Below are 26,780 nucleotides of genomic sequence, written 5' to 3'. Positions count from 1 at the left end.
CTTTTTAATAATAGTCATTCTGGCTGGTGTGACATGGTATCACATTGTGGTTTTGATTTGCATTTCTCTAAAGATCAGTTATATTGAGCATTTTTCATATGATTGTTGGCTGCATGTATGTCTTCTTTTGAAAAGTGTCTATTCAGCAGGGCATGGTGGTTCACACCTGTAATCCCAGCACTTTGGGAGGCCGAGGTGGGCAGATCACGAGGTCAGAAGTTCGAAACCAGCCTGACCAACATGGTGAAACCCCGTCTCTATTAAAAATACAAAAATTAGCCGGGCATGTTGGTGCGTGCCTGTAATACCAACTACTCAGTAGGCTGAGGCAAAAGAATCGCTTGAACCCGGGAGGCAGAGGTTGCAATGAGCCAAGATTCCGCCACTGCACTCCAGCCTGGGCAACAGAGCAAGACTTCATCTCAAAAAAAAAAAAGTGTCTATTCATGTCCTTTGCCCACTTTTTAATGGGCTTGTTTGTTTTTTCTTGTAAATTTGCTTAAGTTCCTTATGGGTGCTGGATATTAAACCTTTGTCAGTTGCATAGTTTGCAAAAATTTTCTCCCATTCTGTAGTTTGTCTCTTTACTCTGTTGATAGTTTCTTTTGCTATGCAGAAGCTCTTTAATTTAATTAGATTCCATTTGTCGATTTTTGCTTTTGTTGCCATTGCTTTTGGTGTCTTTGTCATGAAATCTTTGCCCGTGCCCATGTCCTGAATGGTATTGCCTAGGTTGTTTTCCAGGGCTTTTATCATTTTGGGTTTTACGTTTAAGTCTTTAATCCATCTTGAGTTAACTTTTGTGTATGGTGTAAGGAAGGGATCCAGTTTCAATCTTTTGCACATGGCTAGCCAGTTCTCTCAGCACCATTTATTAAATAAGGAATTCTTTCCCCATTGCTTGTTTTCGTCAAGTTTGTCAAAGATCAGATAGCTGTAGTTGTGTGGCCTTATTTCTGTGTTCTCTATTCTGTTCCATTTGTTTATGTGTCTGTTTTTGTACCAGTACCATGCTGTTTTGGTTACTGTAGCCCTGTTGTATTGTTTGAAGTCAGGTAGCATGACGCTTCCAGCTTTGCTCTTTTTGTTTAGGATTGCCCTGGCTATTTGGGCTCTTTTTGGGTTCCTTATGAATTTTATTTTATTTTATTTTTTATTTTTTTGAGACAGATCCATGATCTTTGGTCACTGCAACCTCTGCCTCCCTGGTTCACACGGTTCTCCTGCCTCAGCCTCCCGAGTAGCTGGGATTGCAGGCACATGTCACCATGCCCAGCCAATTTTTGTATTTTTAGTAGAGACAGGGTCTCATTATGTTGGCCAGGCTGGTCTCGAACTCCTGATCTCAGGTGATCCGCCTGCCTTGGCCTCCCAAAGTGCTGGAATTACAGGCGTGAGCCACTGCACCCAGCCCCATATGAATTTTAAAATATAATTTTTGAGTTCTACGAATAATTTCGATGGTAGTTTAATAGGAATAGCACTGAATCTATAAATTGCTTTGGGCAGTAGGGCCATTTTAACGATATTGATTCTTCCTATCCATGAGCATGGAATGCTTTTCCATTTGCTTGTGTCCTCTCTGGTTTCTTTGAGCAGTGGTTTCTAGGGTTTGTAGTTCTCCTTGTAGAGATCTTTCACCTCTCTAGTTAGCTGTATTCCTAAATATTTTATTTTTGTGGCAATTGTGAATGGTATTACATTCTTGATTTGGCTCTCGGCTTGACTATTGTTGATGTACAGGAATGCTAGCGATTTTTGCACATTGATTTTTGTATCCTGAGATTTTGCTGAAATTGCTCATCAGCTTAAGAAGCATTTGGGTTGTTACTATAGGGTTTTCTAGATATAGGATCATGTTATCTACAAATGGGGATAGTTTGACTTTCTCTCTTCCTATATGGATGCCCTTTATTTCTTTCTCTTGCCTGATTGCCCTGGCCAGGACTTTCATACTGGGTTGAATAGGAGCAGTGAGAGAGGGCATCCTTGTGTTGTGCCAGTTGTCAAGAAAATGCTTTCAGCTTTTGCCCATTCAGTATGACACTGGTTGTGGGTTTGTTATACATGGCTCTTATTATTTTGAGGTATGTTCCTTCAGTGCCTAGTGCATTGAGACTTTTTAACATAAAGGGATGTTGAATTTTATTGAAAGCCTTTTTTGCATCTATTGAGATAATCATGTGGTTTTTACTTCAGTTCTGTTCATGTGATGAATCACATATATTAATTTGCATATGTTGAACCAACCATCCCAGTGATAAAGCCCAGCTGATCATGGTGGATAAACTTTTTGATATGCTGTGGGATTTGGTTTGCCAGTATTTTATTGAGGATTTTTGGCATCGATGTTCATCATGGATATTGGCCTGAAGTTTTCTCTCTCTTCCTTTCTTTTTTTTTTTTTCTTGTATCTTCACCAGGTTTTGGCATCAGGATGATGCTGGCTTCATAGAATGAGTTAAGGAGAAGTCCCTCCTTCTCAATTTTTGGAATAGTTTCAGTAGGAATGGTACCAGCTATTCTTTGTACATCTGGTAGACTTCAGCTGTGAATCCTTCTGGTCCTTGGCTTTGGTTGGATGGTAGGCTATTTATTACTGCCTCAATTACAGAACTCATTACAGGTCTGTTCAGGGATTCAATTTCTTCCTGTTTCAGTCTTAGGATGGTGTATGCGTCCAGGAATTTATCTATTTCTTTTAGATTTTCTAGTTTATGTGCATAGAGGTGTTCATAATATTCTCTGATGTTTGTTTGTATTTCTGTGGGATCAGTGGTAATATCCCCTTGTCATCTCTGATTGTGTTTATTTTAATCTTCCTTCTTTTCTTCTTTATTAGTCTAGCTAGTGGTCTATCTATTTCATTAAATTTTTCAAAAAGCCAGATCCTGAATTTTTGGTCTTTTGAATGTTTTTTCTTGTCTCAGTCTCCTTCAGTTCAGCTCTGATTTTGGTTATTTCTTGTCTTCTGCTAGCTTTGGGATTTGTTTGCTCTTGGTTCTCTAGTTCTTTTAGTTGTGATGTCAGATTGTTAATTGATCTTTCTTACTTTTAGATGTAGGCCTGTAATGATATAAATTTCCCTCTTAACACTGTCTTAGCTGTGTCCCACAGATTCTGGTACATTGTATCTTTGTTCTCATTAGTTTCAAAGAACTTCTTGATTTCTCCCTTATTTTCATTATTTACCCAAAAGTCATTCAGGAGCAAGTTACTCAATTTCCATGTAATTATATGGTTTTGAGTGAATTTCTTAGTCTTGATTTCTAATTTAATTGTGCTGTGGTCCAAGAGATTGTTTGTTGTGATTTCAGTTCTTTTGCATTTGCTGAGGAGTATTTTACTTCCAATTATGTGATCAATTTTAATGTATGTGCCATGTGGCAATGAGAAGAATGTATATTCTGTTGCTTTTGGGTGGAGAGTTCTGTAGATATCTATCAGGTCAATTTGCTCTAGTGCTGATTTCAGATCCTGAATATCTTAGTTAATTTTCTGTCTCGATGATCTGTCTAACATTGTCAGTGGGGTGTTAACATCTCCCACTATTATTGTGTGGGCATCTAAGTCTCTTTGAAGGTCTCTCATAACTTGCTTTATCAATGTGGGTGCTCCTGTGTTGGGTGTATATATATTTAGGATAGTTAAATCCTCATGTGGAATTGAACCCTTTACCATTATGTAATACCCTTCTTTGTCTTTTTTTATCTTCCTTGGATTAAAGTCTGTTTTGTCAGAAACTAGGATTGCAACCCCTGCTTTTTTCTTTTTTCCATTTGCTTGGTCGATTTTTCTTCATCCATTTATTTTGAGCCCATGTGTGTCATTGCATGCGAGATAGGTGTTTTGAAGACAGCATGCCAATGGGTCTTGGTTCTTTATCCACCTTGCCACTCTGTGTGTTTTAATTGGGGCATTTAGCCCATTTACATTTAAGGTTAGTATTGCTTTGTGTGAATTTGATCTGTCATCATGATGCTAGCTGGTTATTTTGCAGACTTGTTTATGTGGTTGCTTTATAGTGTCACTGGTCTGTGTACTTCAGTGTGTTTTTGTATTGGCTGGTAATGGTCTTTCCTTTCCATATTCTGTGCTTCCTTCAAAAACTCTTGTAAAACATGTCTGATGGAAACATTCTCTCAGCATTTGCTTCTCTGAAAAGGATTTTATTTCTCCTTTGCTTATGAAGCTTACTTTGGCTGCACATGAAATTCTTGGTTGGAATTTCTTTTTTTTAAGAATGTTAAATATTGGCCCCCAATCTCTTCTGTATTGTAGGGTTTCAGCTGAGATGTCCGCTGTTAGTCTGTTGGGCTTCCCTTTGTAAGTGACCTGACCTTTCTCTCTAGCTGCCTTTAACATTTTGTTTTTTCATTTTAACCTTGGAGAATCTGATGATTATGTGTCTTAGGGATGATCTTCTTGTGAAGTATCTTACTAGGGTTCTCTGCATTTTCAGAATTTTGATGTTGGCCTCTCTAGTCAGGTTGGGGAAGTTCTCATGGATAATATCCTGAAATATGTTTTCCAAATTGATTCCATTCTCCCCATCTCTTTCAGGAACACCATCAGTCATAGATTCAGTCTCTTTACATAATCCCATATTTCTTGGAGGTTTTTTTCATTCCTTTTCATTTCTTTTTTCTCTATTCTTTTCTGCCTGTCTTACTTCAGAAAGTCAGTCTTCAAGCTCTGAGATTCTTTCCTCTGCTTGGTCTATTCTTCTATTAATACTCGTGATTGCATTATGAAATTCTTGTACTGTGCTTTTCAGATCTATCAGGTCAGGTTTGTTTTTGGTTTTTGTTTTTCTATACTGGCTATTTTGTCTGTCAGCTCCTGCATTGTTTTATCATGATTCTTAGCTTCCTTGCATTGGGTTTCAATGCACTCCTGTAGCTCAATGATCATTTCATATCCATATTCTGAATTCTATTTCTGTCATTTCAGCTGTCTCAGCCCAGTTCCGAACCCTTGCTGTAGAGGAGATGCAGTCTTTTGGAGGAAAGAAGGTACTCTGGCTTTCTGAGTTTTCAGTGTTCTTGCGCTGATTCTTTCTCATCTTTGTGGGCTTATCTACTTTCAATCTTTGAGCTTGCTGACCTTCGAATGGGTTTTTTTTCTTTCTTTTATCCTATGTGATGACCTTGTGGGTTTGATTGTGGTATAAGGTGGATTCAGCAGACTGACTTCGTTTCTGGGAGATTTTAGGGGTCCAATGCTTAGCTCCCAACTCCCGGACTATGTGCTCTAACTCTGGAGGACTTGTACTGGGCTCTGACTTTGTTCTCTGGCTCCTTGAGGTTTGGAGTCCACTGCGCTGGGTGGAGCCGAGGTGCGGCAGCTGCAGCTGAGTGCTGCTGGATACAGGAGTGTCTGCCTCCCTGCAGGCATTCACCACAGTGGCGGTGGCAACACAGCTGGTGAGGGGTTGGGGTGAGGCCCTTCTGTATACTGTATGTGGGGTTGCACTGGAGGTGGTGTTGGCTTGGGGGCAGAGTACTGGCCATCACAGGTCTGGGTGCCTTCTCTGTGCCCAGCAAGCAGGAGTGATCGCTCAGGGTGCGGGAGGATCCACTGTTCTCTGCACAGTGTTAGTGCAAGGGTGAGGCGCTGGCCGGCGCAGGGCTTGTTGGCTCGGTGCCTGTCAAGGGTCGGTCTGCAATGGCAGTCAGTGGCGGGAGTGAGGGGGCGGAATGCACTCCTGCGTGCTTCTGGGGCAAGTAAAGCCAAACCTGACCGTGCAGCCAGCAAAGTGGTGTGGGGAGTTGCTGTGGGCCTGGGGAAAGCTGCAATATGGGGAGAGAGTGTGTGGTCTGGTGCGTGGCTATAGGGGCCACCTCGCTGGAGCTCTCCACCAGTCAGACACGTCCTCCCGCAGCGCAGAAGCTATGTTGTGAGCCCCCAGGGCACCCGAGACTGCCCTGCAAGCAGGTGTGCCAGGTTGGGGCCCCAGTAGAGGCCAGCAGACCAAAGGGTACTCAAGTCAGACCAGGCCTATCTGCTGTGCAAGACTGCCCTGCAGAGATCAGGTCAGGCCATTCCCCTAGAGCTAAAGTCTCTTATGGGGGCATATTAAACCTAGGGTGATGGCCGTCCTTGGCTGTGCTCCACTGTAGACACTCCTGCCCCAAATCCTCTGGGCTCCACATTAGCTGGCTTGCTGCCCCACCACTTCTCTAAGCAGCATTCTCTGCCACGTCAAGTGTCTGCCGTGGTCGAGGAGTTCCCTCCTGTGATGGTTCCAGAGGCCCATGGAAGGAGTCGGTTGCTCCTTGCCAGTTCAACTCACCTGTTCCCGGGAGCTGTTGTGGTTCAAAAATGAGTCCCGGTGTACCATAGCCTGTGCAGGGTTCCCAGCTTTCTCCTCCTTAAGCCCAGCTTCTGTGTCTTCCCTCCATCCACTCTAGGTGTCTTTTCTCTGAAGAGCTGTTGCCAGCTGTCTCAGTCCCTCTGTGAGAGCTATTCCATTTGTCTGCATCTGCTCTGCCATCTTGCCCTCTCTTTTTGCAATCCTGATGCTGTTTTTGTGACCAGAAAAATGACATAGGAAGTTAACTCTTGTTTATGTAAGTTATCTTATGGCAAAATTGGTTTTGTTATATGCCATCTCCCTTAGAGTCAAAAGTTCCAAGAACCTATCAATCAACCACATGAAGTGAGATCTTACTTGTATACATATTGAGTCTTCAAAAATCTTTTATTTTTATTCAACTTCTGAAGATATTGGAGGGATAATTATTGAGAGGGAAGAGTAGTCTGTTAGCCAGATCCTCATCTTTCACAGCACAGCGTAAATATATAATATCCAAAATCAATAGATAAAAAAAAAAGCATTACTGAAAATTCAGAGTAGAGAAACATGTTGAAAACACCACAAAGATAAAATTAGCCAAATCTAGAATGTGGGAAATTTCATGGCACAAAAGACCTAGTTAATTTTTTTAAATGACATGGGAATATGGGGGAAGGGCACTGTTATAGATTAGAGACTTAAGAAACAAATAAACAGAATGCAATATGGTGATTTTGTTTGCATCCTAATTCAAAGAAAGAAAAGATAATTTGTGAGCAGTTGGGGAAATTCGAACACAGGTTGGGTACTGAATACTAGTAAATAATTATGAAAAAGGTATTAGAATGATGTTTTCAAAATGCTTCTCATGTGCTTGAGACATATACTGAAGACTTCAGTGAAAAGATATGGTGTCAGAGATTTGCTTTAAAATACTCCAAGTCAAACCATATACAAAATTTTACTCATAAAATACCACAGACCTAAATGTAAAAACCTAAAACTATGGCCGGGTGCAGTGGCTCATGCCTGTAATCCCAGCACTTTGGGAGGCTGAGGTGGGCGGATCACTTGAGGTCAAGAGTTCGAGACCAGCCTAGCCAACATAGTGAAACCCTGTCTCTACTAGAAATACAAAAATTAGCCAGGCATGGTGGTGCATGCCTGTAATCCCAGCTACTCGGGAGGCTGAGGCAGGAGAATCGCTTGAACCCGGGAGGCTGAGGTTGCAGTGAGCCGAGATTGCACCGCTGCACTCCAGCCTGGGCAACAGAGTGAGACTCTGCCTCAAAGAAAAAAAAAAACCTAAAAGGATTTGGCAAAAAATTATTAGATATGATTACCAAAAGCACAATGCATAAAAGAAAAAACTAAATTGGACTTCATCGGAATTTTTAAAACTTCTGTTATACAAAAGACACTTAAGAATATAAAAGGACAAATCAAGGACTGAAGAATATCCTTGGAAATCATACAGTCCTTAAGGATTGTATCCAGAATATATAAAGAACTCCTGAAACTCAATAATAAGTAAACACACAGTCCAATAACACAATGAGTGTGAGAAAAGAGTTAACGAGACCCAGTAGGTCTCATTGCTCAGTTCTCACACACCTCCAAGAGAACTTGGAGCTGTTATTGATCACTGGACATCCTCTGGGAATGTGGTATTTGGCTGATTCTTCATGTTAACGATTGAGGATTTTATTGTATGCACCTAGAGCAATGTACTATATTATACCATCTTGCTTTGCACTAAATCAAGATTGATGATGTGAACCTGATTTCATGTTGGGGTCTTGAGTTTTGACTGCCACAGCTGGCTGCAGAGCAGAATGTGCTGTGTGACCACCTTTCCATAGAAACTTCAGATCCTGAGACTTAAATGGCCTTCCTCATATAGAATCTTCACATATGTTTGTCCCATACAGTTCACAGCAGAGATAAAGTATATCCTCTGAGACCCCATGTGGGAAAGTATTGGTAACCTGTGCCTGACCACTCTGGACTCCACCCAACAGATATTTTGTTACCCTTGTCCTCGCACTCTACGCTTTTTCTTTAACAAATGTTAGTTGTGAATAAAATCTGCTATTGAGTTTTGTGAGTCCTTCTAGTGAGTTATCGAACTTGAGGGTGGTCTTAAGACCACTGAGACAATAGAAAAAGTATTTGAACAAACACTTTACCAAAGACGATAAAAGGATGACTAGGATGACTAGTAAGCACATGAAAAACTGCTTAATAAGATTAGTTGTCTGGGCAATAAAAAATAAACTACAATGAGATACTATTACATGCCTGTTAGGATGACTAAAATTAAAAAGATTGATCATACCAAGTGTGGCAAGGTATGGAGAAATTGAAACTCTCATGCACGGCTGACATTAACATAAAATGGTACAATCTTAGGAGGCTGAGGTGGGCAGATCACCTGAGGTCGGGAGTTTGAGACCAGCTTGACCAACATGGAGAAACCATGTCTCTACTAAAAATACAAAAATTAGCTGGGCGTGGTGGCACATGCCTGTAATCCCAGCTACTTGGGAGGCAGAGGGAGGAGAATCGCCTGAACCTGGGAGGCAAATGTTGCCATGCCTGAGCTGAGATCACACCATTGCACTCCAGCCTGGGCAACAAGAGTGAAACTCTGTCTCAAAAAAAAAAAAAAAAGAAAGAAAAAAAGAAAAACGATAAAAAAAGGTACAACCACATCAGAAAAACAGTTTGGTAGTTTCTTCAAAAGTTATGCATACACCTACCATACAATCCAGCCATTCCATCTCTATGTGTTTACCCAAGAGAAAAGAAAGCATGTGTTCATACAAAAACTTGTATATGAATGTCCATAACAGATTTATTTGTAATAGACAAAACTGAAAACAACTCAAATATACATAAAGAAGTGAATGAATAAACACATTGTTGTATATCCATTCAGTGGACAACTACTCAGAAACCAAAATGAAAGAACTATGGATCCACACAACAATATGAATGAATCTCAAAATAATTATGAGTGAAAGAATCCAGACTAAAAGAGTACTTATTGCCTGATTCCATTTATTTAAAACTATAGAAAATGCAAATTAGTCTATAGTGTCAGAAAGAAGATCAGTGGTTTCCAGATTGGGGACAGGGTATGGGGAGAGGCAGGATGACAATGAGAAAACATTTTGCAGTAATGAATGTATTCAATACTTCAATTGTGGTGGTTTCACAGGTATGTATTTATTTTAAAATTTTCAAAATGTACAGTTTAAATGTGTGCAGTTCATTGTATGTCAATCGTACCAAAAACATAAAACTAATCTATGCTGTTTATGAAAAAACGTAGCTTAATGTTATAGACTCTACTTTCTCTACTATGTTCCCAGCAATCGAAATTGTTTCCTCTGCAAACAACACAGGAGGGTAGAGTTTCTAGACAGTGAGCAAGGAAAAAGGGGCTGGACAGTACAGCTAGAAGTTATACTTGGCCTCTGCTCCAGAGACTGGTTAGAAGGGAGAAAAAAACAGAAACATAAAGGAGCTTCAGGAAAAAATGGGAGGGTGGTGTGTCTAGATGAAGCATGATTGACAAAATGTTCATAATTTGTGTAGTTGGATGATAGGTATATGGGTTTTGTTACAGAAAAAGTGATATTAGCTTAACATGTGAGTTAACAGAAGAACTAAAACCCAAAATATTTGAAAGTGATTGTATCCTGGGAATCAAAATGTGGGAAAGAGGGGCAGCCATTCTTTATTGATTGAATTTATAATGATTAAATTTGTATGTTGATTTTTTTAAAAGCAATTTTGCAGAAGGAGGATTGATTAGTCAACATCAGGCATGTGTTAAAAAATGTTCACCTTCCCTTGTAAAGTCACTAAGTTGTATAAATCAATTAATGATTAATGCAGTAGTTTAGCAATTTTGATAATCACTTGTTTTTTGACAGCTGAAGTTTTTTCAAAATTCTGATTTATCTTTATTTGTACAGTTTGGGTAGAGGAAAAGAATTCTAAATTTGGAAATTATAAGTACTCAGACAGTTGAAAGCTCTTAGGCTTTTATTTAAGAATATATAATTTTGGTAGAGCTTTATGAGCTGAAAAGAATTGTCAACATTATATATATATATATATATGTATGTATGTCCTGGGCTCAATATATGTATATATCACCATAGGCTGGGTCTGGTGGCTCATGCCTGTAATCCCATTGCTTTGGGAATCAGAAGTGGGAGGTTCCTTGAGCCCATGATTTTGAGACCAGCCTGGCAACGTGGCAAAACCCCGTATCTACAAAAAATAAAAAGAAAATTAGCTTGACGTGGTGGAGTGTGTCTGTTTTTCTAGCTGCTCAGGAGGCTGAGGCAGGGTGATCCCCTGAGCCCAGGAGGCCAAGGCTGTAGTGAACAGTGATGGTGTCACTCCACTTCAACTTGGGCAACAGAGCGAGACCCTGTCTCAAACAAAGAAACAAAACCAAAACAAATACCTTGTACTTCTAGGTGAGAGGCATTTTTATCATATTCCACATCACTATGATCTCTCTTTGCATAATAGGGAGAAAAATTTCAGAAATGAGAAAATTCAAGAAAGGAAAAGAATGTCTTCATATTCCTCTTGTTTCATCACTCTACTTCGGGCGAATCTTTGATTAAAGGAATATATATATATATATTTATACACATACACACACATATATATATATACATACACATATATGTATATATCTTAACATCTATAAATTTGGGAGATTTTGGGTTCTGAGGATTCAGAAAAGGGTTCTGAATTCATTGTGAATTCAAAATAGGTGATCCAAATGGTACCCTCACTTACTAAAGAAATTGGTTGCTAATAAACCAAAGAAGATAAAAACACAAGAAATGCCGTACTGGATCATATCAGCATCTCTTTAGAAGTGATACTAAAATAAATCTTTGTGGGAGAACCCTGTGCTTCTGTTCAAAGTAATTAACCTCAAAATATTTTTCAAAACACCCTCAATATCCCAAAACATCTTTTCATATCTCATTAGGAATCTATAATCACTGAATTTACCCAAATCTTTCTTTGACCTATTTGAAGTGGAGGGTGTGCAGCAAAGTGTTAAGGGCACAAACTGCAGTCTGTTAAGTTTAGCCTAAAGCTTCCTCCTTTTAAGTTCAGCCTAAAGGTTTCTCCATACATAGTGAACTGTAACCTAACTGGATGTATAACCTATTCTTGTACCAATCTCCAAGGTTCAGCCAATCAAAGGCGGCCAACTGTTCAAACTGTGTGCAGTGTAATAAGACACTCTTACCAATACAGCTGTTTCTGTATCTCACTTTCATTTTCTGTATATCACTTTACTTCTTTTGTGCATAAATTACCTCCAACCATGTGGCAGTGCGCTAGAGTCTCTCTGAACCTATTCCGGTTGCAGAGAAGGGGGCAAGGGGTGGGGAGAGTGACTGCCCGATTCATGAATCATTATTTGCTCAATTAAATTCTGTTAAATTTAATGTATTTCAAGTTTCTCTCGTAATACGTCAAACAAACCTGGGTCGGACTCTTAGATCTTGGACAAGGAATTTCTATGAACCTCAGTCTCATCATTTGTAAAATACAGATCATTAAAGTAACTACTTCACAAGTATGTTGTGATATTCAAGGAGAAGATTCATGCAAAACACTTAGTATAGGGTCTGACAGTCAATACTTTATATGTAAGTCATTGTCATTTTGTATTTTCAGCATGTATATTTTCTTGGTGTTTACCATTATTAGTACCAGATCTATTCTATTCATTAAAAGAAAAATTCTTTTTATAATAAAGGCTGAGCTTTAAAAGGATGAAATAGTCAATCATCCACATAGTATGATTTCTAAGAGTATCAGGAAAATACCAACCCCTTCGTTCCCCCAGTCCCCACATGAACACAGCATACTCTTCTATTCACTTCCATTCCACCAATAAAGTGCTATCTCTTTGCTGACTTGGTTGAAATTCAGTTCAAAATTCAAATGTTCCCATTGTACATTGAAACTATAGATTAAACAAAGAATCTAAGGCTGATTTTGATTCTCTGGAAAGGAGAGGCTAGCAAAGGACTGAATGGAAGAAGCTGGGTCAAGTAATGCTAGTAACCACCAGGAAAATCTAACTCTCCCCTCCTTTACATCGTGGTTAAGGAAGCTATTTAGTGCACTGGTTCTCAAATAGTTCTGACAAATAGAATCACTTGGGTCATTTGCTCAACACTGGACTCCCAGATCTTTCCCCTGGGATTTTGTAGGTTTAGGACAGGGCTCAGGATTCTGAAGGTTTAATGAGCATTCAAAGGATTCCTAAGAGCTGACAAGTTTGAGAAGTGCTGGAGTGATTAGGGGCCCAGGGTTTGGAATCAGACTACACCTGAATTCAAATCCTAGCTCCCCTTCTTGGAGATGGCTGACTATGGAATTAATTGGCCACCCTCAACCTCAGTTTTCCTCCCGCAAAATGTTGCATTGGGATTAAATAAGTTAATATATGTAAGACATTTGTCTCACAGTGAGCACCGAAAAAATTGTTGGCATTATTATTGTGTTTAGTTTCAATTCATTTATACTTATATATGAATCCTTAGAGTCTCCTGGGCAAGGTGCCAAAGTGGTCAATGATTTTCAAGAATTTTTTGTTTGCTCTCTAACACGTCCTTATCTTTGAAGCCAGAGTTAGAGAAATTAGCACTGTTATTTTGATTAGCTGTTGTGGGTCACCTTTTATATCTTTATGCCTTATCATGTAAATTAAGCATTCAGAGTGTCTCAACATTCCAATTCATACCCTGTACCATAGGCACTGGACATCACCTGTCCCTGGAATGTTGATTTTCAAGGCTTCTCTTTGAGTTCCAACTTGAAAAGACCCAAGAACACTCTCTTATCAGTTTCAGTTTAAGCAGGGCTTTGAAAGAGCTTCAGAGTTTGACCTCCATGTTAGAAGGGGTAGGTGTCAGAGAAACAAGAAACAGAAATGGACAGACAGTAGAAGAGAAAGCAGGGATAAAGTTAAAGACATACCTACAGCAACAAGGAAAAGACTGAAAAAGACACTAAAAGACAGATTGACAGTGCCAGATAGAGGAGGGAAGGAGGTGAGAAGACAAAGTCAATGATGGAGAAAACAGACAGAGGCATAGAGAGAGCTAGACATAGGGATTTACATAGGAATAGAGATAGGCATGGGCACAGAGAAAGAAACCAAGGTATGTGCTAGGATGAAAGCTTCTCTTGTTACTAATACAAGTAGGTTTCATGTAGGGAATTTCCCTGGCAATTGAGGAAGGGGGAAATTCATTCGTTCCACGCAATTTTAAAGTAATTGCTATAGGAAAGGCACTGCTAGGTACCATGTGGAAATATCAGCTTTCCATCCCCCTAGGTGGGGGAAGTAAAAGTGTGATAAGGCAGAATGCAATAAGCAGCTTTAAAATGTGAGGCCCTTTTTAGTCCTGAGAAGGAAAGAATACATTCAGTTGAAGGATGAAGGAGGTGTTACAGCATTGGTGCTGAACCCAGAGGGATGAGTACAGATTTAACAGATGGAGGGGGAAGGAATTTTCAAACAATAGGAAGAGCATTAGTAAAAACTTTGAGCAAGGAAAACAAGGGGCATGTTCAGGAAAGAAGGAATGGTATAATTTGGCTAAAGTTTATAAGTAGGGAAACACTGGGAAAAACTAAAAAGTCATTTTGTGTGCAAGAGGAGGAGCTGAAGGTAAGATTGAGGAGAAAGCAAAGGTTTTGGACAGGGGAGTAACAAGCCTGTGGAAGAATTAGGAGGAGGAGGCCTGGAGGGTATAAGTGGAGACATGAAGGAGACTGTTGCTATTGTATGTTCTGGAAGGTAAATCCTATCAAATGTCTCCTGATCATTCCTCCTACCCATTCTTTACTTTCTTTTCCCCAGTGTCTTAGTCATTATTTGGTTGGATCAGTAATGGTTTAAAGTGTTGTTGTTGTTGTTGTTGTTGTTGTGTTTTTTTGAGATGGCGTCTCGCTCTGTTTCCCAGGCCAGAGTGCAGTGGCACAATCTCGGCTCACTGAAGCCTCTGCCTCCCAGGTTCAAGTGATTCTCCCACTTCTACTTCCCAAATAGCTGGGATTACAGGCACATGCCACCACACCTGGCTATTTTTCTTATCTTTAGTACACATGGGGTTTCGCCATGTTGGCCAGGCTGGTCTTGAACTCCTGACCTCACGTGATCCACCTACCTTGGCCTCCCAAAGTGCTGGGATTACAGGTGTGAGCCACTGTGCCCAGCCAGTAGTGGTTTAAAGTCTTAATTGGAGGTAGAGGATGAGGTCAAGGAAGGAATTGAAGATAGCCTGTAGGTTTCTAGCCTGAGTAATTGGGAAGATGGTAATATCATTAACAGAAATTAGTTTGGAGGAGACAGGTTTAGTTTTTGATATGTAGTGTTAGAGATGCAAGTGAATCATTTAGATTATGTCCAGGAGGTGGCTGGATTGTGGATGTGGACATTTGGAGAGAGTTTGGTGCTATTAATATAGAGCCTAGAGGTGGATTATGATGTGTTCCAGGAGAATGACTGAAATAGGCTCTTTGGGAAGAGTTCTCATATACTTTCCTTTAGCCATGAGGTCCTTTTTTGTTATACTCTGGAACCATGTGTTAAGATATCATGACTCTCAGTAGTAGATTCAAATTAGTTTCACTCTTCTACTTGATTGCCACCTCTATGGCTAAGGCACCCTTCCAGACCCAGAGGGAAAAGAGAGAGGGAATTAATCGATAGTCATAGACTACAGACAGTAGGATGGTATGAAAGGTGTTCTCTTTTTCCAGGAGAGCATGGTACCTGCCTGCTTAGATGCGTTACTGCCACTAATGAGCACAGAGTAATAGCAGATAGCGTGAGAACATATGCGGCCATGTGACATGACTATGTATCTATCTAGGCTGTCCTACTTTGCTCCTGGAGCTAGTGAAGTGGTATTCTGCTGATTTGTACAGAACCAATAGGACTAGTAAAAATGGCTAAGACAAAACACTACTGTCTCCACGTAGGTACTTGCCTCTTCTTGAAGGACTCTTTTTTTTTTTTTCTTTTTTTTTTGAGATGGAGTCTCGCTCTGTCACCTAGGCTGGAGTGCAGTGGCGTGATCTCAGCTCACTGCAACCTCTACCTCCAGGGTTCAAGCAATTCTCCTGCCTCAGCCTCCCAAGTTGCTGGGATTACAAGCGTGCACCACCACGCCTGGCTAATTTTTGTATTTTTAGTAGAGATGGGGTTTCACCATGTTTGCCAGGCTGGTCTTGAACTCCTGACCTCATGTGATCTGCCCGCCTCAGCCTCGCAAATTGCTGAGATTACAGGTGTGAGCCACCACGCCAGCCCTTGAAGCACTCTTTAACCACCTTCAGCCCTTCAAGATGGGGTGGGGGCATTGGTGGGCTGGGACGGGTTGCTATAAACATAGAGGGAGTGAGGCCATAAACATTTGGCTATCTCAGGACCTGTTATCACCTACTGCCCACTATAGTATCTTTTACTTCCTTCCATCTCCAAAGCCTGCAGGGTGTTTACTCCAACCACATTCAATGTAAGGTATCCCTTAAGCACCGCAAAAATTTATGTATCTTTGTCATTTAAAATAGGTACACTCCAAGAATGGGGAATAGGTTCCTGGGTCTTCAGCAAGTTACCTCTTTCACTCTGCCAGTTGCTGGATAGCTTGAAGTAATTGATCTGGTACAAAGGATCTCAACTGTTAAAATTTATCAGAACGACCTGAGTCGTTTTAAACATACAGATGCTCAGGCCCTCCTTATGATTATGATTCCTTTCATTTGGGGTTAGGACCCAGGAATGTGTATATTTAACAAGCTTCCTAAGTGATTCTATTCACATTGTTACCAGCAAATTGAATTATTTCCATTTTGACCTTTTGAGACATTAAGTTGGGTCCTATAGGCCTTAGGTCTCATTCCTTAATTGTATTTGCACCATCAATCAATGAGTCTCAAGGAAAATCACGAAGTGTAACCTTTGAAAATGAATATCCTCAGGTCTCATCCCATATCTATGCTATCAGAATCTCTAAGAATAGCGCCCTGGAATCTGCATTCTTATAAACACCACAGTTATGTGCAGGACATTTGTCTGGAATCCACATTTTGACAAACACTGATCTACATGTGGGAAGTTAAACTTGGCCTCCATTGTCAGGGATGATGAGGTTTGCGGCACAGTGGAAAGAGGAGGTAGATCTGATTGGCTGTTGAGTCACTCTGGCTCGGTGGACCAAAAAGTTCATGGTTTGAATCTCAGCCTCAGTAATGTACTGAGCTGTGGTTAGGGTCTAGGCAAATAAGGCCAGATGACAGCTGGAGAAGATTGCTAATTAATTAAACCTGGTCTAAGGTCAGGCCACCAACTGGCAGGAACAAGATCTTTTTCAGTTGGAGAATACGGATGAGAAGAATAGGAAAGATCTGAAATGTAAGAACTTTTTTTGACTTCTCTAACACCTCTTGTTGTTTATTTGTCTTAGAGCTTAAGCAGTTCCCTTATAACAGTATCAGAATTGACTCTTGAATTATTATTCATTGTTAAATTTTGTTAGGAATGCATTTGAAATTCAAGAACAAGGTACACAAAGTAGACACTATTTGAAAAGGCATTTAGACTTTTTTAAAAGTGAGGAAAAAATATTTTTTCAGTGATATTTGAAAAATGGAGGAAATGTTTGTATTTTTCATGGTGTGTATTTTGTGAAACCATCCCATTATTTTATGGTAACATTTCTTCAACTGTGAAAAGCCATGGAAGGTAGGGCTGGTTTGCTTTTCTATTAATGGGGGCACTAGAGAGCATAGCTCCTAGTGGCACTTAAACGGAATTTGAGATTTTATATATACAGTGGTTTTCTGTTGTTATTGAAACATTTGACTGTTAATTATGACTGAGAGTACTGTCTCCTCTTCCTGTCAATTAGATGGTTAACTTCCTGAGGGCAGGTACTTTGTCTCTTTTTTTTTTTTTTTTGAGTCAGAGTTTCACTCTTTCACCCAGGCTGGAGTGAAGTGGCGCGATCTCGGCTCACTGCAACCTCTGCCCCCTGGGTTCAAGTGATCCTCCTGCCTCAGCCTTCCGAGTAGCTGGGATTATCGGTGCATGCCACCATGCCGGGGTTATTTTTGTATTTTTAGTAGAGATGGGGTTTTGCCATGTTGGCCAGGCCGGTCTCAGTCTCCTGATCTCAGGTGATCCACCCACCTCGGCCTCCCAGTCTCATTTTTTATATTCCTCCATCTAGCACAGGATTGTGCACCTAGCAGGCTCTCAATAAAGATTTAACTTACATGAGAGTAATGAGATAGGAATGGAAGAATTGCACATGTCCACTCCACTTGCACTTAGTTGTAGTCCTAAGACACAGAGCAGCATGGGGTAAGGGATGGTATACTTTGGCACATCTATCCCAGCACTAGCTATTTATATTATGTATCCTTAAGCTGTCTTCTTACTGACACTTCCACTTAATTAGCAACTGCTACCAGAGAAAATAAGGCAATACTGAGTGTTGTAAAAAATACTAAATTTACACTTTTCTGCAGCTACAATCATAAGTCAGTAATAGAAAGGTTAATAGTAGCCTCCATTTGTATGAAAAAGAAAAATAGAGTTGTTGGCTTCCTAAGATAGAAAGCATTATGCAAATTAGTCCAGACAATCATATATTGAATAAGAATTTGGTTTCATTCAACTATCTGAATATTTCCCACAATTCTTATCAAATGTCTGTTTCCCTCTTTGACACACCAGCTATTCTCTGAAAAAGTGCTCCTTAGGTAAACCCAGCCCCACTCACACATGTCAGAACCAGGCTTTGTTCTCACTGATAGAATGGGCCAAAGAGGGAGAAGTTTGGGCTGAGAATCTAAACAGTCTTACAGGTAGCAGGCAGCAGGGAGTCAGTCAGTCTAGACATCGCAATAGCAAGCATTAGAAGGAGGTACAGATAGTTAAACAGAGCCTAGATGCTATGCTAAGTCCAGCAGGGCCAATGTTTGGTATAAAAGAGGTATTACATGAGATGGCAAGGAACAAGTCATGAGGATAAGGTTAAAAGCAGACAGACTAGGCTGGGCGCGGTGGCTCACTCCTGTAATCCCAGCACTTTGGGAGGCTGAGGCGGGCGGATCACGAGGTCAGGAGATCGAGACCATCCTGGCTAACACAGTGAAACCCCGTCTCTACTAAAAATACAAAAAATTAGCCGGGCGTGGTGGAGAGCGCCTGTAATCCCAGCTACTCAGGAGGCTGAGGCGGGAGAATGGCGTGAGCCCGGGAGGCGGAGCTTGCAGTGAGCCGAGATCACGCCACTGCACTCCAGCCTGGGTGACAGAGCGAGACTCCGTCTCAAAAAAAAAAAAAAAAAAAAAAAAAAAAAAAAAAAAGCAGACAGACTCAAATCATGAAGAAAGACAAATTTTAAACATGGATTCCAAGTTATGCATGAAGCTAAGATGGGTTATAATAAGGCAATGAGACAGCCAAGTAAAAACGACTCCCCGCTGAACCTCCGCCTGGCCTGCGCACTGGGAGGATGGGGTGGGGCCTCGGGAAGTTCTTGCCATTTGCAAGGGGGAGGAGCCCGGCCTCTCCTGCTCCTGGGTGGTAACCTGGGATTCAGTCAGTGAGATGTGGCCTGTTAACAGGAATCCCTCTAGCTTTGCTGAGTTTTTTTCCTTTTTTGTTCTCACCCTTCTATGTGTCCATGAGCGTAATCTTTCCTGGTTGTGTGACAAGAACCCAGTTTTTAACTGAACTGAGGAGAAAGTTCTGCAACAGCAAGAGGTCAGAATGAAACCTAAAATAAAGGTAGTAGTACTGATCTTTGAGATTATGGTTTCAGAAAAATTGGGGACAGAGTTTAACCCATAAGCAGAAATTCAGTGGCTTTAGCTATTGGGATTCTTTAGCTCTTAGGGTTCTAAGCTAGACACTGAGATTAATGTATTCCTGTGCTACCTCTATTTAGATAGATCTCTGCTACTATTCCCCAACACAGCATGAATTTAATCTTTGTGCTCTAAATATTTTCACTTGCTTATAAAATCTCATTTTAAAATGTGTTCAATCACATATTCATTCAACAAACATTTACTAAATGCTTACTGTATTTCAGATACTGTGGAATACTGAGGTAAATAAAGCACAGCTTTGGCCTTAGAAAACTTACAGGTTTGTGAAGGAGTCAGCATCTAAACTGGTGATTCCAGAATAGTGTGCTGAAAGAACAAAGAAGAGAGGGGTTTTCATTCTCATCCGGTTAACCAAATGTATTGAGTGCCTTCTGTTTTCCATGCACTAATCTGGGAAAACAGAGGGTGACCCCAAACCTGGACTTGTGATGTCATGAAAAACTTCCAAGAGAAAGTGAAGCTTGATCTGAATCTTGTAAGAGATAACCAGGTAAAAGGATGTGGCAGACAATATCTATTCTTCCCTTCTTACATACAAACAGAATTCTGAATTTTTTGTAAAATCTGCTTACCCCTTTATACAGCATTCTAGGCCTAGTGACCATATAAGAAAAAATCTACTGAGTGGGGCTTTGTTGAAAGTCATTTTTTTTCCTGATAAAAATAAACTCAACTGACAGGTTCTTTGCTCTTCTCTTTCTTTGTTGTTGGAATGCAGATATGAAACCTAGAGATGGAACCATCATCTTGAAGCCTCCTTATAATAATGTAAAATAAAAGAGATAGTAGGAGTCTCAGACTCTGATTATATCATGCAACTTCTACTTCCTTTGGACTTGTGTTTAAGCTACTGTTGTCACTTTTCTGTTGTGCCTATTATGTGTCATTAAACACAATTCTAAATAATAAAGAAGAATACTGGGGACTGGGCATGGTGGCTCATGCCTGTAATACCAACACTTTGTGAGTCTGAGGCGGGCAGATCACTTGAGCCCAGGAGTTCAAGACCAGCCTGGGTAACATGGCAAAACCCCATCTCTAGTAAAAATACAAAAAATTAGCCAGGCATGGTGGCATGCTTCTGTAGTCCCAGCTACTCTTGGGCTGAAGTAGGAGGATCACCTAAACCTGGGAGGTCAGGGCTGTGGTTAGCTATGATTGTACCATTGCACTCCAGCCTGAGTGATAGAATGAGACCCTGTCTCAAAAAAACAAAACAAAACAAAACAAAACTGATATTTGGTAGAAGGGAGTTCAAGAAAAGCATTCCTGGTATGGGAAACAATAGCATGTGCAAAGGCATGGAGCCCATGAAACCACTTTTTCCTCCTAGACCTCCTGGCCCATAATTGGAGGGGCTGCTGTGACATGCCCTGCAGACATTTTCCCCCTTGTCTTGGGGATTAGCATTCAGCTCCTCATTACTTGCACAAATTTCTACAGCTGGCTTGAATTTCTTCTCAGAAAATGGGATTTTCTTTTCTATCACATTGTCAGGCTGCAAATTTTCCAAACTTTCATGCCTTGCTTCGCTTATAAAACTGAATGCCTTTAACACCACCCAACTAACTTCTTGAATGCTTTGCTGCTTAGAATTTTCTTCTGCCAGATACTTTAAATCATCTCTCTCAAGTTCAAAGTTCCACAAATCTCTAGGGCAGGGACAAAATACCACCAATCTCTTTGCTAAAACATAACAAGAGTTACCTTTGCTCCAGTTCCCAACAAGTTCCTCAACTCCATCTGAGACCACCTCAGCCTGGATTTCATTGTCCATATCATTATCAGTATTTTGGTCAAAGCCATTCAACAAGTCTCTAGGGAGTTCCAAACTTTCCCACATTTTCCTGTCTCCTTCTGAGCCCTCCAAACTGTTCCAACCTCTGCCTGTTACCCAGTTCCAAAGTCACTTCCACATTTTCGGGTATCTTTTCAGCAGCACACCACTCTATTGGTACCCATTTACTGTGTTAGTCCATTTTCACATGGCTGACATACCCGAGACTGGGCAATTTACAAAAGAAAGAGGTTTATTGGCTGGGGAAGCCTCACAATCATGGTTGAAGGTGAAAGGCAAGGAGGAGCAAGTCATGTCTTACATGGACAGTGGCAGGGAAAGAGAGAGTTTGTGCAGAGAAACTCTCATTTTTAAAACCGTCAGATCTTGTGAGACCGGTGATTCAATCATCTCCCACTGGGTTCTTCCCACAACATGTGGGAATTATGGGAGCAACAAGATGAGATTTGAGTGGAGACACAGAGCCAAACCATGTTACAGCCTCAACTCTTAAAGTTGACATTTATACAAACTTATTATTTTCCAAAAATTCACAAGTAGATTGAGATCAGGATAACAGTATTTTTTCTTTGCATACTACTGTGCTTGCTGTCCTTTCATATTTCCTAGACCACTGATAGAAAAAATACGTAAAAGATAATACCAAAACAGCTGTATTACGGGAACTATAGTAATGTTTTTTGTTTCTTTGTTTTCTATCTCAGCCCAGTTCAAAACTAGGTAAGGAGAAAATGATGAATGGAAAGAATAACAAGGAAAGAAATGTGCCATAAGAGTCATTTAGCAGATGTTATTTTAATGTGTCTGACATAGCTCTGCATAGTTTTACACCTTTATGAGTTTATTGTGATAATGGTGGCAGGAAGATGCAGGCTCCAGGCATTGCTAAGTAATGTTACAATTCTGAGTTTTACTTGATACTTCCTTCCATTAAAATGTTTTCACAAGGTCTGTGTTCTTTCAAGTCAGCCTAGAGAGTAATAACATAAAGCATTGGCAATGTCAAAGGAGATCAAAACTACCCCAGTTCTTTTCCATTTAGATGTTGTCTGTTTTGTTAGGCCAAGCCTAGATTAAAGACGGAGTATAGACTATCACCTGTTGTCAGCTATGTACCTACTAACAGTAAAAATGCTGATGTCCATAGTCTAGTGACAATGACTGGAAAACGTTGGTATAGTTCAAACTTCTGAACTTAATGGCATAAACCAGGAGCCCATATTTGGACAAAGTAGCTACAGAGCAGTAATCATTCCATCTTAATAGGACTTGGCTTATTGCTACTTGCATCTAAAGGGGGCACTGTAAAAGACTTGGAAAAGCTGTTGTTACTACATATGTGTTGCTCCAATTCTTTTTTTTTTTTTTTTGAGACAGGGTCTCACTCTGTCACCCAGGCTGGAGTGCAGTGGTGTGATCATAGTTTACTGTAACCTGAACTCCTTGGCTCAAGCAATCCTCTTGCCTCAGCATCTCGAGCAGCTGGGATGACAGGTGCATGCCACCATGCCTGTCTAATTTTTGTATTTTTTGTAGAGACAGAGTCTCCCTATGTTGCCCAGGCTGGTCTCAAACACCTGGCCTCAAGCAATCCTCCTACCTCGGCCTCCCCAAGTGCTATGATTACAGGTGTTAGCCACTATGCCCAACCTGCTGTTCCTCTTCTTAAACAGTGGAAGACTGCTTCAAATACATGGGCAGATACTGGTGTGATGGGAGAGAGATATTTGTGGAATAACTCGGTTCTTATAAGCTAGAAATATGGATTAGAAAGTTGTTGACTGTAGTCACTCGAGCTTTATTGGCATTTCAAAGGAAAAACAAAAATAAAGAATTACCTTCCAAAACTTATTTTTTTTGGAGGCCATGCTCCTAAATGAGTTTGTAAAACACTTCTTGGAGTAAAGTCAGAGACTAGGGTAGTATTTGCTGAATTATCATTTCAAAGCTTAGAAACCTAGGCATCAATTGTATTTTTAGCCATCTGTTTAATTCCCATCTTTCTTACACAGTGCTCAATGGGGGAAAGGGGAGAGCATAAATCCTACACTCTATGGGACTGGGTAATAAAACACCCTAAGGGGAATTTTTTCCTGATCCCAGGTTATATTCATCTTATATCCAGAAGGACGAGGACTCATTTATCTTTTAACTTTTCTCTTTCCTTACTACTTCATCACAGATGGTTTTTATACAAATGTATGATATGTTTTTGATTTATCTCAATTATTGTTTCTACCTTTCATTTTCTAGGTTACTTTGCAGAATCTCAAACTATTTTAATTCTAAAGTAGTCTAGTTATATATCAGTATAGAACAAAAAGCTCACCAATCAGAAAGCCAGGAATGAAACGGGTGTACGTCTATGCAAACATTAGAGTGATTTGGGGCCAGACCAGGTGGTGAGGTAGTGGCCGTAATGACAGAAGATCTACACTATTGGCACTTTGCATGGAAGCAAGAAGATATAGGAAGGCAATGATGCCTTAAGATGTGTATAACAGTAAGGACAAGAATGAGAAATAAAGCCAGACTCGTAGAAATAGGCTTTAATTTAGTTTTCATTATATTTAAAGGCTCTAGAATGCCATCTGACATTTCTACTAGGAGAAACACTAAATAAAAGGTATGAATACATTTTCTTTACATATACGCTTTATACCTCAAATATGAAAATCAGCCCATTTGAGGATGAGCATGCCTAATTGCAACATCAGTGAATTCAAAGTCAACTGGTCTGTCAGCCCAGTTTGAAACACTCTATTTGTTTCAAAATCATGTTATTTGCCCCTGTAAGAAGCAAAATACATAATGTTATTTATTTATTTATTTATTTATTTATTTTTGAGACAGAGTGTCACACTGTTGCCCGGGCTGGAGTGCAATGGCATGATCTCGGCTCACTGCAACCTCTGCCTCCCGGGTTCAAATGATTCTCCTGCCTCAGCCTCCTGAGTAGCTGGGATTACAGGCACCCACCACCACGCCCGGGTAATTTTTTGCATTTTTAGTAAGGACAGAGTTTCACTATGTTTGCCAGGCTGGTCTTGAACTCCTGACCTCATGATCTGCCTGCCTTGGCCTCCCAAAGTGCTGGGATTACAGGCCTGAGCCACCACACCTGGCTAAACAATGTAATTTAAAAGAAAGTTATGAGATATTCAGACTTAAATAATTTGGCTATGTCAAATTCAAGAAAGAATACACAACTTTTTTTAAAAAAAGATGTTGGGGACTGTTTGTCCTTTTTTTAAAATTCAGAATCAACAACTAATTTATTAAACAATTATTGAACATCTTGTATGTGTCAATCAGTACATGGGCTAGATACTAGATGTGTTAAAAATGAGAAGCAGGCAGGATCCATTTCTGGTTAGGAGAGGAAGAAGGAGATACCATGACAGAATAGTAGGTGAAATTTTAGGTTAAAAGTAGCCTTTAAGCATCTCTCATATCTCACCATGTAGGTGGCTACCTACCTAAAGAGCAGCCCTACTCCATATGGTGGGGAATAAATAGAGCCTCCCAAGTGCCTACCCAGTTTTGCCTCCAATTCTTACATAATGAAAACAATAAGAACATCATTTTAATTGAGAAGACGATGGGTCTGTATAAAAGCTTGCATGCTCTAAAAAATTACTGCAATTACTGGCCTTTTAATACTCTTATGATAAAATACACAATGGCCACATCCTTAGTATATCTCTCAGAAACCATAAGCTTTTGCTTTACATATTTTGAAATAGACTTTTTTTTTTACAGCAATTTTAGGTTCACAGCAAAATTGAGCAGAAAGCACAGAGTTCTCATGTACCCCCTACACCTACACACCCACAGCCTTACCCACTGTCGACATCCTGCACCAGACTGGCACATTTGTTACAAGAAAGGGACTTAAATTGACACAGCATTATCACCCAGAGTGCATAGTTAATGTAAATACTTAGGTTCATTCTTGGTGTTGTATATTCTTTGGTTTGGGACAAATATATAATGCTATGTATTCACCATTATAACATCATACAGAATAGTTTCACTGCCCTAAAAATCCTCTATGTTTCACCTATGTATCCCTCCCTCCTCCCACTTCCTTGAAACAACCAATCTTTTTACTTTCTCTATAGTTTTGCCTTTTCCAGAAGGTCCTATAGTTGGAATCATATAGTATGTAGCCTTTTCAGATTGGCTTCATTCACTTAGCAATATTCTTTTTTAAAAAATTTCTTCTAAAAAAAACTGGGATACATGTGCAGAATGTGCAGGTTAGTGACATAGGTATATGTATGCCATGGTGGTTTGCTGCACCTATTGACCCATCATCCTCTAAGTTCCCTCTCCTTGCCCCCCAACCCCCAACAGGCCCTGGTATGTGTTGTTCCCTTCTCTGTGTCCATGTGTTCTCATTGTTCATCTCCCACTTGTGAGTGAGAACATGTGGTATTTGGTTTTCTGTTCCTGTGTTAGTTTGCTAAGGATGACGGCTTCCAGTTTCATCCATGTCCCTGCAAAGGACGTGATCTCATTCTTTTTTTATGGCTGCCTAGTATTCCATAGTGTATATGTGCCACATTTTCTTTATCCAGTCTGTAATTTATGGGCATTTGGATTGGTTCCATGTCTTTGTTACTGTAAATAGTGTTGTAATAAACATACGTGTGCATGTGTCTTTATAGTGGAATGATTTATGTTCCTTTGGGTATATACCCAGTAATAGGATTGCTGGGTCAAATGGTATTTCTGGCTTTAGATCCTTGAGGAATTGCCATACTGTCTTCCACAATGGTTGAACTAATTTACACTTCCACTAACAGTGTCAAAGCATTCCTATTTCTCCACAGCCTCACCAGTATCTATTGTTACCTGACTTTTTAATAATTGCCATTCTGACTGGTGTGAGATGGTATCTCATTGTGGTTTTGATTTTGCATTTATCTGATGATCAGTGATGTTGAGCTTTTTTTCACGTTTGTTGGCCGCATAAATGTCTTCTATTAAGAACTGTCTGTTCATATCCTTTGCCCAGTTTTTGATGGGGTTGTTTGTTTTTTTCTTGTAAATTCGTTGAAGTTTCTTGTAGATTCTGGATATCAGACCTTTGTCAGATGGGTAGATTGCAAAAATGTTCTCCCATTCTGTAGGTTGCCTGTTCACTCTGATGATAGTTTATTTTGTTGCGTGGAAGCTCTTTAGTTTAATTAGATCCCATTTGTCAATTTTGAATTTTGTGGCAATTGCTTTTGGCATTTTTGTCGTGAGGTCTTTGCCCATGCCTACATCCTGACTGGTACTACCTAGGCTTTCTTCTAGGGTTTCTATGGTTTGGGAATTAAATTTAAGTCTTTAATCCATCTTGAGTAAATTTTTGCATAAGGTGTAAGGAAGGGGTCCAGTTTCAGTTTTCTGCATATGGCTAGCCAGTTCACTTAGTAATATTCATTAAGGTTCCTCTGTGCCTTTTCATGGCTTGATAGCTCATTACTTTTTAGTGTTAAATAACACTCCATTGGCTGGATGTACTACAATCTATCCATTCACCTACTTAAGGATAACTTGGTTGCTTCCAAATTTTAGCAATTATGAATAAATTGCTCTAAACATCTGTGTGCATGTTTTTGTGTAGACATAAGTTTTCAACTCCTTGGGGTAAATTCTAAGGAGTATGATTGCTGGATCATATGGGTAAGAGTATGTTTAGTTTTTTGAGAA

Source organism: Pan troglodytes, chromosome X (genome assembly GCF_028858775.2).
Source record: "Pan troglodytes isolate AG18354 chromosome X, NHGRI_mPanTro3-v2.0_pri, whole genome shotgun sequence".
Taxonomy (NCBI): Eukaryota; Metazoa; Chordata; class Mammalia; order Primates; family Hominidae; genus Pan; species Pan troglodytes.
Note: the sequence above shows the minus strand (reverse complement) of the source record.